Raw genomic sequence first — 12,984 nt, forward strand, 5'->3', positions numbered from 1 at the left:
ATTACTTGCCACCCAAGCCATTCTTATAGGTTTGGGGGCCTGGAATCGTTTGAATTGTCACACTTCTATAAGTGTGATGTTAGTAGTTGTGTTGTTTCTATCATAGGCAGCATAGCAAGGAAAATGTATGGTGCAAGATGCAGTGACCGCCTGATGAGAGCCCTGGTACTTATGATTTTTACAATTTAAACACTGGTCTCGTCCCAGGTCTTTGAGACTGATATCTTAGAATTGCATGTCAGAAAACCTGAGGTTCATGCAACCCTGCCTTGGTGTCAACCTCCTAACTCTTGTGTGTCTGCCAACTCCATAACAGTCCCTCTTCTTGTTCTTTCTGGTAGCTATTAATGTTCTCCAGAGTTGAGTGCTCTATTTGACTTGTTCAGTCTACATTTTTTTCAGTGGCCATGGACCCTCTAGACCTCATTCTTCCTCAAACTCCTGGAAATTCCAGTGCAGGAGCTTCTCAGAGCTGTTAGTTTTTAAAAAAAAATCTGCATATCTGCTTAAGTCCTGAGCCCTCGACATTAACTTGTTACTTATGAACTTTGTGATATACTTTCTGGATATAGTCTGAAAATCTAAAATTTTGGTGGGCAGTTTCAATCAGCACTTCCTGGACAATATTGTATAGAAATAAGTAACTAAAAAATATCAACCCAGCTCTCTTAATCTCCAGGTTGTTGGAAAGCATGAGCAGTTCTCTTGCTGAAGGCATAGGAATCCACCATGGCCCCCTAGTGCCTAACTAAAATAAAGTCTTCTCCTAAGGGTTCCTATTCCTCACTAGGATTTAAAGTAATTCACTACGGTACATCTGTGGCCAATTTTTCATCATCAGTCACATGATATTGACCATAATCTTTGATCACATGTACACTGCCCTTGCAGCTTGTGTGTGCTGGTGGGGAGAAAAAGGGATAGTCGACATGGCACCCCTTTTGGGGTGCCATGCCCACAAACCACTGCCTGTGGCTTAGGTACGACCAATGCAGGCCTTACAGCCCTAAGCAGGGTGCGCTATGCCACAGGTGAGGGCATAACTGCATGAGCAATATGCCCTTACAGTGTCTAAGTCCATTCTTAGACATTGTAAGTGCAGTGTAGCCATATTGACTATATGGTCTGGGAGTTCGTCATTATGAACTCCACAGCTCCATAATGGCTTCACTGAATACTGGGAAGTTTGATATCAAACTTCTCAGCACAATAAACCCCCACTGATGCCAGTGTGGAATTTATTGAAAAATTCACCCAGAGGGCATCTTAGAGATGCCCCGTCTATGTTAGCCACTCTGCTAGTGCAGGACTGACCTGTCTGTGCCAGTCTGCCACTTTCAGACACGTTTATGACCACATGGGGTGAGAGCCTTTGTCCTCTCTGTGGTCAGAAACAAAGCCTGTCTTGGGTGGAGGTGCTTCACACCACCCCCCTACAGCAACTGTAACACCTGGCGGTGAGCCTCAAAGGCTGATGCCTTGGGTTACAGTGCCCGAGGGCATTCCAGCTATTGGAGTTGGTCTCCCCCCTCAGCTCCCCCTCAGACAAAGCCCCACTTTTGGCGGCAAGTCCAGTGGGAAAACAGGGAGGAGTGACCACCCCTAAGGTGTCCAGAGCTGAGGCGACCCCCTCCCTGCAGAATCCTCCATCTTGGTTTGGATAACAGGGACCAATAGGATTAGGTCCGGGCCCCACTCCCCAAAGGGAGTGGGCACAAGGAGGATGTAGCCCCCCTCAGGGACGGTAGTCATTGGCTACTGCTCTCTCACCCCTAAAACGTCCCTAAATCTGGGATTTAAGGGCCTCCCTGAACCCAGCTCACCAGATTCCTTGCGACCTGACAAGAAGGACTGCATAGCTAAAACCCCCAGCAGAGAAGGAAGACCACAACTGACTTGTCCCCAGCCCTACCAGCCTGTCTCCAGCTTCAAAGAACCTGCACTAGAACAGGGACGCATCCAGCGGAACCAACGACCTCTGCCAAACTCCAGAGGAGTGCCCTGCACCCAAAAGTACTCCTGTGGACAACGACTCTGTCCAAGAAGAAACCAACAACCAATGAATCTAGCCTCATTCCAAATGCGTGAGTTCTGACCACTCTGCACCAGACGCCCACGGCCTGTGTCCAGGTGGCACCACCAACTAGAGAGAATGCCCAGGTGATTCTGAGCAGGTGCCCAACCTGGGTTGACCTCTGCACCCCTCCATGACGACACCTGCAGAGGGAATCCCATGGACCCCCCTGACAGCGAAAGCTCCGGACGAACACATCTGACGCCTAAAGACACACTGCACCTGCAGCCCCCAGCCCCTGGAGAACCTGACCTCTGGTGCAGCAATGTTCAGCAGGTGGCCCTCCTCCCTGTCCAGCTTTGATTTGCCCAAGACGACCCACTGGACCTCACCTGCAGCCTCTGAGTGACCCCGAGTCCCCTCATAGAGAATCATTGGAAACCCGACATCTTGTCTGCGCCTGGCCGCTCCAGTTTGTTTGTTTGGTGCCTACCTGTGTCCCCCTAACCCCAATGCTCCTCTAAACCCCCCAGGTCTCCCTTCCGAAGACACAGGTACTTACCTGTCTGCAGATCTCAATCTAAGTGCCCCCAGTCTCCATAAGAGCCCACTTTAATTTTGTCTACACTTTGACCTCTGCACCCGGCCGGCCCGTGTTGTCGGTGGTGGGTGTTTGGGATTAACTTGAACCCCCTTCTGTGGACTACCAAGCCCTCGGAGACTGAAACTGTAAGTGTTGTACTTACCTGTACATCGATCTAACTTTTCTTCACCCCAGGAACTGTTTCTGAAAGTTTCACTGTCAACTTTTAAAACAGATAATTGCCAGTATTTCAAAAACTGTAAAACGTATCGATTTTCAAACAGTGCTATTGATATATATGTGAAATACAAAACTGTTGAAGTACTTACCTGCAACTTCAATCTTGTGGTTCTAAAAATAAATTAATATAAAATATTTTTGGTAAATAAAAATCATTGGTCTGGAATTGAGTCATTGAGTGAGTGCTTCTTCTATTGTCTGTGTGTGTGTACAACAAATGCTTTGCACCACCCTCTGATAAGCCTAACTGCTCGACCACACTACCACAAAAGATAGCATTAGTATTATCTACTTTAGCTTCTGTTAAGCCTCTGAGCACACTATTTTGATATAGTATATACAGAGCCAGCTTCCTACAGGCGGCATCTATGTATCACTCCCGATGTCATCACGGAACCTACAACGGCAACGACGCCCGAGGGGGACATCCAACGCAACCTAACGACGTGGAAGGGTATTGCTCGAAACAAAATCTCCGTATCTAGTCTGATGCCTGGGGGAAATTCCAAGGTAAGGAATCTGCAACTAGAATATGTCTCTACCAGAAATATTGTTACAGAAGGTAAGTAACTTATACATCAAGAAGTCAGGTATTACTATAAAAGATCTCTTAAGATCCTGCAAAACGTGTGGGAAGAGGAGTTTACACGTGGACGATCCACATAAAAGCTGCCTCTACTTCTCCATCCTGACCACAAGCCTAAGGACTGCAAGGTATGCAGAACTTTCTCTACCAAGACCCTTAGAGATAGAGAAGCGAGTCTTCTTTTGTGGTTACAGAAATCCAAACCACAAAGAGACATCTCCTCGGATGAAAGCGACACCTCCTCTGTTTTCTTTAAAAGAAAAAAAAAAAGACATGGTCTGATGATCAGGGAATCCCCTGAGGCAACTAGAATATCCCTAAAAACTCACTCCATGAGCTGTCAGGCAGTGGCAAAAAGAAGAAATCTGTTAAAGTCTCCTCAAAAGCTTCTTCTTCCGAGCCCTCAACTCCATCTGTGAGGCTTTTATCACATACTTCCATACGGTCGATGAGAATTTCCATGTCGACGATGCGGTCGTCGATAACGATAACGACCGACGACAAAGATTTCACAGTCAACAAAGACTGCAACATCGACGAAGACTCCACCTTTGATGTCTCATCAACAAGACCATCGTCCCTTTCAATGATGTCATGATTGCAGAATCATCATTATTAATGCCACCTCGGTCGACTTCCATCCCTTCGTCGATGACATCGTCAACAACACCATCAGTCTATCTTAAAATCACCAAAACCTTCCTAAAACCGCAGGACACTTCTCCCAGTAATCTGCTGGATTTAGACGACTGACGATGAAGGTCTATTTGGCCCAGCTGATAGCCCTTCTCAGCTACAAGTAAAGTACCAAGATGATGATGAGGAAGGAATGACTCATAATATGGGGACTACTATATGCCTCATCCTACTCATAGGTATCCTCCTTAGAACACCCAAGGAACGGAATACAGATGCCATCGCAGTTAGTCCAAGAACTACACGCTGTGTTGCAAGATTACCGGAGATGCTTTCCTGAAACAATGGACGATGTTCCACCACCTCCTCCACAACATTTTGGAGACACCAAGCCTATTCCACCATCTGTCAACCAAGAAAGACTCCATAATCGTCAGTAGCAGCACCACCAAGAGATGACCCTTCATCTCAAAATGACAGGGAAGAAGGTGAACTACAAGACACCCACCCGCCTCAAGATAAATGGGATGATTATCTTCTTTCTGTGTCTTCCTCTCCAGTGCCGCAACTTTCGGACTCCCCTCCCAAAGACATTGGGGGTTTCCACAATTTAATGCAGAGAGCAGCAGTCAGATTTGACTTGCCTAACACAGTAAAGCATTCTGAATGCTTCTTATGTGACTTCAAAGATCAAGCAAGGAAGTCTGTTCGGGCCATTCCGGTAATAGACCACATCTGGGAAGAGGGCCTTAAACTTATGAGAACTCCAGCACCCATGGCAGCAGTTGTGCTACGCATAGCTAATAAGTACAAGGCACCTGACACTGCCTGCCTAGCAGGGCACCCTAGGGCTGACTCAGTTGTTTCTCAAACAGCCCAAAGGCGTTCCAAGAATCCTTCTACTCCAGTCATCTCAGGAGTACCTGACAAAGAGGACAGGCACTTAGATAATATTGGTAAGCGTTTCTCCAGTATGTTTGCCATAACAATTAGAGCAGCAAATTCATTAGCCATCTTGGGCCGCTACAACAGACAAGTATGGTCAGACATAGGTGCCCTTCTAGACCTGATTCCTGAAGACAGAAAATCGGAAGCCCGCAAAATATTACAGGAAGGGGATCGCACATCCTCAGAAATAATAGACTGTGCGATGGATATCGACTCCACCAGGTTCCGGCAGGTTGCAGGGGCTGCTGTCTTGCGGAGGCAAGGATGGCTGAAAGCTACATCCTTTAGGCCAGAGGTACAATCCAAAATACTTGACATGCCATACGATGGGGAAACACCTTTTGGAAAGAATATTGACAATGCTTACTCGCCATCAAGACAGACACAGCTACGTTTTTGGGCACACTACAGTTTCGCAGGATTCCTGTTTGCGGAGCTCTAGGCAGAGGTCTTTCCGCATACAGAGGAGGCTATCCGCGCTATAATCAGCCCTTTCATTCACAGTTTAGCCCTTCAGACCAGCAGCAACAATACTGTGCACCACCATCAGTGGCCAGCAACAAACAGGCAGGAAGAAGAAGACAGCCCTCTCAATCCAGGGACACTGTCTGCAAGCAGTGATTCCAATCTGGTGACAGCTACTACCAATTCTCAAACATTGGGCACAAATATTTCCAAACATCTCTCACAAAAGCAGGAAATAACGGACAAATGTGTACTAGATCTGATACCCCATGGTCATACACTGGAATTCATTCACAAGCCGCCAAACATGCCACCAAAAGGGGCGCCCGCCTCATCTTCACATATTGCAAAGAGAAGCTCACATCATGATAGCCAAAGGAGTGAACAAGGAAGTACCTTCCAACCAGAAAGGCACAGGCTTCTATTCTCGTTTTTTCCTAATACAAAAGCAATCAGGAGAATGGAGGCCCATTTTGGACCTCAGAAACCTCAACAAATTCCTCAGGAAGCAATCATTCTGCATGGTCACTCTAACGACATCCTCTGTCTCCTAAACCATGGGGATTTTATGACCACTCTCGACCTGCAGGATACATATTTCCACATTCCCATACACCCGAAACAAGACAAATGTATCCGTTTGACCATAGCTGACACTCGTTACCAATTCAAAGTCCTCCCATTTGGCCCCAAATCAGCACCATGCATTTTTACAAAATGCCTAGCCCCAGTGGCAGCAGCTCTCAGAACAAGTGGTCACGAAATATTTCCATAACTAGACAAGTGATTGCTACAGGCATGAACACCTGCTCAAACGGCCAAAGCCACAAGGGATTGTATGAGTCTGTTCCACAACTTAGGACTCACTTTGAACCTTCCAAAATCAAATACTGTCTCTCAACAGGGGACCATCTTTATAGGATCCATCCTGAATACCAAACAAGACAAAGCATTTCTCACTACAGCAAGGCAACAAATATTAACTCAGCTGGCTCTAATGATATCCAAAAGAAAGTCTGTTTCAGTGCGTTGATTCAAGTCTTTACTAGGAATGATGTCTTCTGCAATAAACCTTGTTCCCTTTGCATGCTTGAAAATGCTTCCCTTACAGGAAGACCTTCAAAAACAGTGGATTCAGACAGAAGGCTCCTTCGAAGACCTCATAACAGTAACTCCAAGGATGATCCAGGCGTTGGAATGGTGGACTCGCATCCCTCACATTTTCAAAGACCTTTCCTTCCTACCATTCATAGCAGACTTCATCATCACAACAGATGCCTCTCTGGAAGGTTAGGGTGGGCATCTTCAAGACCTACAAATTCAGGGCAAATGTACCATTTCACAAAGTTCCATGCATAGATACCGTTTGGAGCGCAAAGCCATCTTCCTCACTCTCCAGGCATTTTTACCTCACATACAAGGATCTGCAGTGCTGGTACGTATGGACAACACGACCAACATGCATTATATAAACAAACAAGGAGGTGCAAGGTTGAAAGCACTCTCCAAAGTAGCACAACACCTATGGCATTGGCTTAAAGCGCACAACATATCTCTGAAGGCCGAACACGGGTCAGGGGCAAGCAACAACTTGACGGACACACTCAGCAGATCCATGGAGAGTTGCCACAAATGGGAGTTGAATCAAGTAGAACTCAACAAAATTTTTCACCTGTGGGACAAACCAGAATTAGACCTCTTCGCTACGAACGAGAACAACAAATGCCATTGCCAATGGCATGACTCCCAGGATCATTGGGGAATACCCTTTCGATAAGATGGTCAGGGATATTTGCATATGCTTTTCCTCACTAGCCCCATGATACCGAGTGCTCAGAAAGACGAAAGCAGAGAAGTGCTGTTTAATTCTAATAGCTCGCAGGTGGCCCAGGCAACACTGGTTCACAGAGCTTCTTCTTCTTTCCAAGACCAAGCTGATTCGCTTCTCCAACAAACAAACTCTGGTGATGAGGAATCAGGGCCAAGTTCTGCACCCTGACCCAGACTCTCTTCAAATATATGCACGGCTCCTGAATTCCATGACTTTGAAAAAATAGACATTCCACAGTACCGCAAAGATATCCTTGCAAGATCAGATTCAACCAACAAGTCTTACAGAATAAAATGGAAGAGATTTTGTTTATGTTGTCAAACAAAACTTGCACCCGCTGAAAGCATCACCGGAGCTCACATTACCTTATCTCCTCTCCCTTGCTCATTCAGGTTCGATGCATACCTCTGTGAGAGTACATCTGGCAGCCATATCCAGATACAGATGCTCTTCCCAGAATACATTGATTTGCTCAAAAAGAATAATCAAACTATTCATGAAGGGCTTATTCTGTGTCTTCCCTCCAATCCGTCCACCACCTCTGGAATGGCATTTATACAGTCCTTGCTCAATTGATTAAACCGCCATTTGAGCCAATTCACAAAGCGGACTTGAAATTCCTTACCTGGAAAGTGGCTACACTGTTGACCTGAACATCCGCTATAAGGGTGAGTGGGATTTAGGCGTTCACAACCCGAGAGGCTTTCCTAAATTTTACAGGTGAAGGAGTAATGTTAAGAACTAATCCAAAGTGTATTCCAAAGGTACCCTCACAAATTCATCTTAACAAACCTGTTGTCTTACGGACTTTTTTTTTCCCAAATCTAAACACCCCAGCAGAGCAATCTTTGCATACTTTAGACATAAGATGATGTCTCAAATTTTATTTACGCTGTACCAAACCCTTTGGAAAATCAGCACAGCTGTTTGTTGCATATGCACAGTCACGAAAGGGCTCTGCTGTTACAAAAGCAACAATTGCAAGATGGATTTCAGCAACAATACAATTTTGCCATCCTACAGCAGGAAAACCTCTTTCCTCCAAAGCAAAAGCACACTCATCAAGAGCTGTTTCCACTTTGGCTGCATTGTTCACAGATGTTCCAGTGGGGAAGATTTGTTGTGCTGCAACATGGAAGAGTGTACACATGTTCACTCTACACTGTTGTTGAGACTCATCACACTGCAGCGATGCAGCAGTCCGGCAGGCTGTGTTACAACATCTGTTGCAGTAAGGTGAGCCTCTGTTTTCACTATTATTTCTCAATTACATATTGGGCACCACAGATGACAAATGTATATTTTGCTCATTGTTATTATTTTATTGACATTATTACTATTATTATTATTATTATTATTATTTTTAATAATACTATTACTACTTTTATATTGCTATTATTTTACTACCTGCCATCCACAATGTATAACAAGCTTGAGTACATAATATTTTGAAACTGCTTGCTGTTCTGATTCAAGCATATGACTCTATGAAAGATCCAATACTGTCGACGAAAATGAGTTACTTACCTATAACTATAGTTCTCCAGTATTGGTATTTTTCATAGATTCACATGCAACCCACCTCCCTGCCCATTTAGGCTTCCCTTATGTTTCCTTAACATTTTCTTTCATTTGTGCTGGAAAATCTGAGACTGGAGCTTCTGTGCCAAGGGTTCTAGAGGGTGCTGTCGTCTGATTGGCTGGACTTGGGTCTTTTCTGATTATGATGCAGGTAAGCTGTAAAAGTAAATGCACTTTAACATCGTTTTTATGGAAAATTTCTCTATACTGCTATTTTAAGGTACAGTGGGACTCCAACTTCGACGGAGATGATTCAAGCATGTGAATCTATGAAAGATATCAATACTGTGGTTACAGGTAAATAACTTGTTTTCTTCTCAAACTATAATAGTCTTTCTTCAAAAACCATGTCATTCAGAAATAATCAAAACCCCATCTTGCTACAGGTAGTGTTGGGCAGAAATACAAACTGAGAATAAGCATAATGATGTGACATTCATTTTGGACAAGATGGCATTGAGGCCTAACTGAGGCCTAGCTAACCTAAACCTGGAAAACACACTTTAACAGGTCATAGGAAATGTGTTTCAACTGCAATAGTTTCATGTCAGTATGTACATTTGAATTCAAGGGTAGATTAATTACTCTGCAGAAAACTAATAATGCACTTTTTGATTTAAACATACAAAAGCGCTAACATGTTTAAGAAAGATAGTGTGAACGTATAGAAAATGTGCTTCCATAACCTTTTCAAATCCCAGCACAGGATCAGCATTTTTCACATGGTATAATATATGTATATTAACATTCACTGAACATACCAAAGTTTAAAGTAACGTTATAGTTAGGTGAATTAACATTAATGTGTTGAACTAAAATAAAAAAACACAGAAATTCACCAGTGATTAGCAGAGCTAATTGTAACTTGCGCCTTGCACTCCTTATGATCTCTTATATGAGATCACTTATGACATGTTCTAGGACATCACTGCCTTATCAAATGGCATCATTGATAACATCACTGAAGTCATAATTTGACATCATCCATTGAGTGTGTTAATTTGTTTTATACTTTATGTAGCGGCAGGTAACTCCCATATTACTTTTTACCTAATTTTGTAAAGCCTGGGTCTAGCTAACGGGTGTAAGTGTTTTCAAAACACATATGCTCATAAAGCATTATAGATATGTTGAAGTATTGAACATGTTATAAATCTTTGTATTGAAGAGTAAGTCCTTGTGCATGTGACAGTTGACAACTTGTGTATATTATGTTCTACACAAGTTTTTGAGTACTACAGAAAAAGTTTCCAGTTGGGCAAAGATTCTTTGTGCTACATTCTAAGTATTGTAAGCAGCCTTGAGTTATTATACAAAATCGTCTCAGCATGACCGTTTTCAACGTAATATAGAAGACTGTGTGCAGTAGGTACTAACCTATGTACATCAGTTTGTTTTGCTTCAGAAGATGGGCTATCTGTAAAGTTTTTACCTCTGTATGAAGGTTGCAGGTAGTACAATTGTTAGCACCTTAAAACCTTGATTATTTTAAATGAATCATCACTCTCTGGACAAGTTTTGCATAGAGTGTATGCTGTGCTTAGTAGATACTTTTTAATACTCTGTGGTGTATTTTCCATTAGTTTCACTGTCTGCTAACATAGTGGTACAGAGCAAACTCTCTTTCACCATAGAATAAAAGTGTAAACAGTACCCGCTTTTCTACTCCTATCCACTTAATTTCTCAGTGCAGGTTCAGTGACTGGCAGGGGTGATACAGGTAAAGATTGTCCGTAGTATGGCATTAGTTATTTAACAGGCCCTGAGTATCTGGAGGAACTTGTTTTTTCCTGATTAGCTGTATACAGATTGAACACTCTGCGCAGAATAGGTTACCCTTTAATTCTGTGGTCAATAGTCCTCATGATTTCAGCTACCTATGAAGTTTATGGTATTGGGCTAATGTTGCAAATAACACAAGCTTGCTTTACCTATGGTAGTTTTAAGTATCAATGAAGACTCTTCATATTCTTCTGAGCTGTTTTGAACTTAATTTCATAGCTCTAATGTAATACTCGTTTTTAGAGCAGTGTGTACAAAAGAAGCTTGGATGATGTCATCAGTGATAATATATATGTTTGATGGCATGTGTAGCTGCAGATACACATGCTGTGCATTATCCTGCCATCTAGTGTTGGGCTCGGAGTGTTACAAGTTGTTTTTCTTCAAAGAAGTCTTTTCGAGTCACAAGACCGAGGGACTCCTCCCTTTCGGCTCCATTGCGCATGGGCGTCGACTCCATCTTAGATTGTTTTCTTTCCGCCATCGGGTTCGGACGTGTTCCTCTTCGCTCCGTATTTCGAATCAGGGAAAGTTAGCTAGTTATCGGAAAATTCGACTGTATTGTTCGCGCTCGGTACCGGTTTAGTGTTAGCACATCGACATCGAAAAAAGAAGCGCTCCGGCGGCCCTTCGGGGCTTCCACTCTTCAGCGGGGCCTGGTTGGCCCGACCGCGTCCATCTTCGTACCTCATGGACCGGACCCCCTTCCGTTTCTGCCCGAATTGCCACGCAAAGAATCCTTATACAGACCAACACTTGGTCTATAATCTGTGTCTGTCTCCGGAACACAGGGAGGATACTTGCGAGGCCTGTTGGGCATTTCGATCGAAGAAGACCCTACACGATCGAAGAGCTAGAAGACTCCAGATGGCGTCGACACCGGCCGAACAGATCGACATCGAGGAAGATGAGAGATTCTCCATTCGAGATTCGGACTCAGACGAGTCAGAAAGCGAGCAGCCGAAGACGCAGCAACAAACTGAGAGTAAATCAACCCCGGCAAAGACTCACTCGAAAATAATAAAGGCCAAGGGGATGCCACCGCCAACAGGCCATGGCTTAACCCGAAAGCACGGTGCCAAACATCGGCACCGAAAAAGGCCTCCCAGAAGCCGAAGACATCCGACTCCGGTCGAGATACCGTCTCCGACCCATCTTGGCACCGAGAGTTCGACACCCCTAAAGTCAAGAAGGTTTCCTCGGAGCCGAAAAAGACTGTACCAAAACCTTTGATGTCGAAACATGCAGCCTCAGAGCCGAAAACAGGCTCCTATACAGAAGAGCACGGCCTTTCGAGCCAAATGCAAGGGCACAGATTTGAGCAAGAAGTAGGCATGGGAGAGCCAGACCATACCCAGAGGAGGCTGCACATACAGAAGGACACAGGGAAAATCCAAACTCTTCCTCCAATAAAAATGAAGCGAAAGCTAGCATTCCAAGAGGCGGAAATGCAGCCAAGGGCAAAGGTGGCAAAAGACAAGACACCACCAAGGTTTTCGCCACCGCCTTCATTGCATTCACCACACCTGTCCTCGGTAGCAACACCCCCAACGCAGTCGCCAACACACACGGGGATGACACAAGATGACCTGGATGCATGGGACTTACATGATGCACCGGTCTCAGACAATAGTCCCGATTGCTACCCGGCAAGGCCGTCACCACCAGAGGACAGCACTGCATATATGCAGGTGGTTTCAAGGGCAGCTACTTTCCATAATGTAGCAATGCATGCAGAGCCCATAGAAGACGACTTTTTGTTTAACACCTTGGCATCTTCTCACAGCTCTTACCAAAGTTTGCCAATGCTACCAGGCATGTTAAAACACGCCAAATAGGTGTTCCAGGACCCAGTAAAAGGCAGAGCCATCACTCCTAGGATGGAGAAGAAATATAAACCTCCCCCAACGGACCCAGTGTTTATAACACAGCAACTAACTCTAGATTTGGTGGTAGTGGGAGCAGCCCGAAAGAGGGCAAACTCCCAATCCTCAGGAGACGCACCACCGCCCGACAAGGAAAGTCGGAAATTCAATGCAGCAGGCAAGAGGGTGGCAGCACAGGCAGCCAATCAATGGCGGATTGCCAATTCTCAGGCTCTACTGGCTCGCTACGACAGGGCACATTGGGACGAGATGCAACATATCATCCAGCACTTGCCCAAGGAGTACCAAAAACATGCCCAACAGGTTGTTGAGGAAGGACAAACGATTTCAAACAACCAAATAAGGTCTGCAATGGACTCGGCAGACACAGCAGCAAGGACAGTGAACACTGCGGTAACCATTCGTAGGCACGCATGGTTACGGAACTCGGAA

General features: G+C 44.7%; 1 protein-coding gene across 2 annotated transcripts in view; it reads left to right on the top strand.

Moving 5' to 3' along the window:
• Positions 1–12,984, top strand: part of HCFC2 (host cell factor C2) — a 218,503-nt gene that overhangs the window by 176,885 nt on the left and 28,634 nt on the right. The window lies entirely within an intron of this gene.

This window comes from Pleurodeles waltl, chromosome 4_1 (genome assembly GCF_031143425.1).
Source record: "Pleurodeles waltl isolate 20211129_DDA chromosome 4_1, aPleWal1.hap1.20221129, whole genome shotgun sequence".
NCBI lineage: Eukaryota > Metazoa > Chordata > Amphibia > Caudata > Salamandridae > Pleurodeles > Pleurodeles waltl.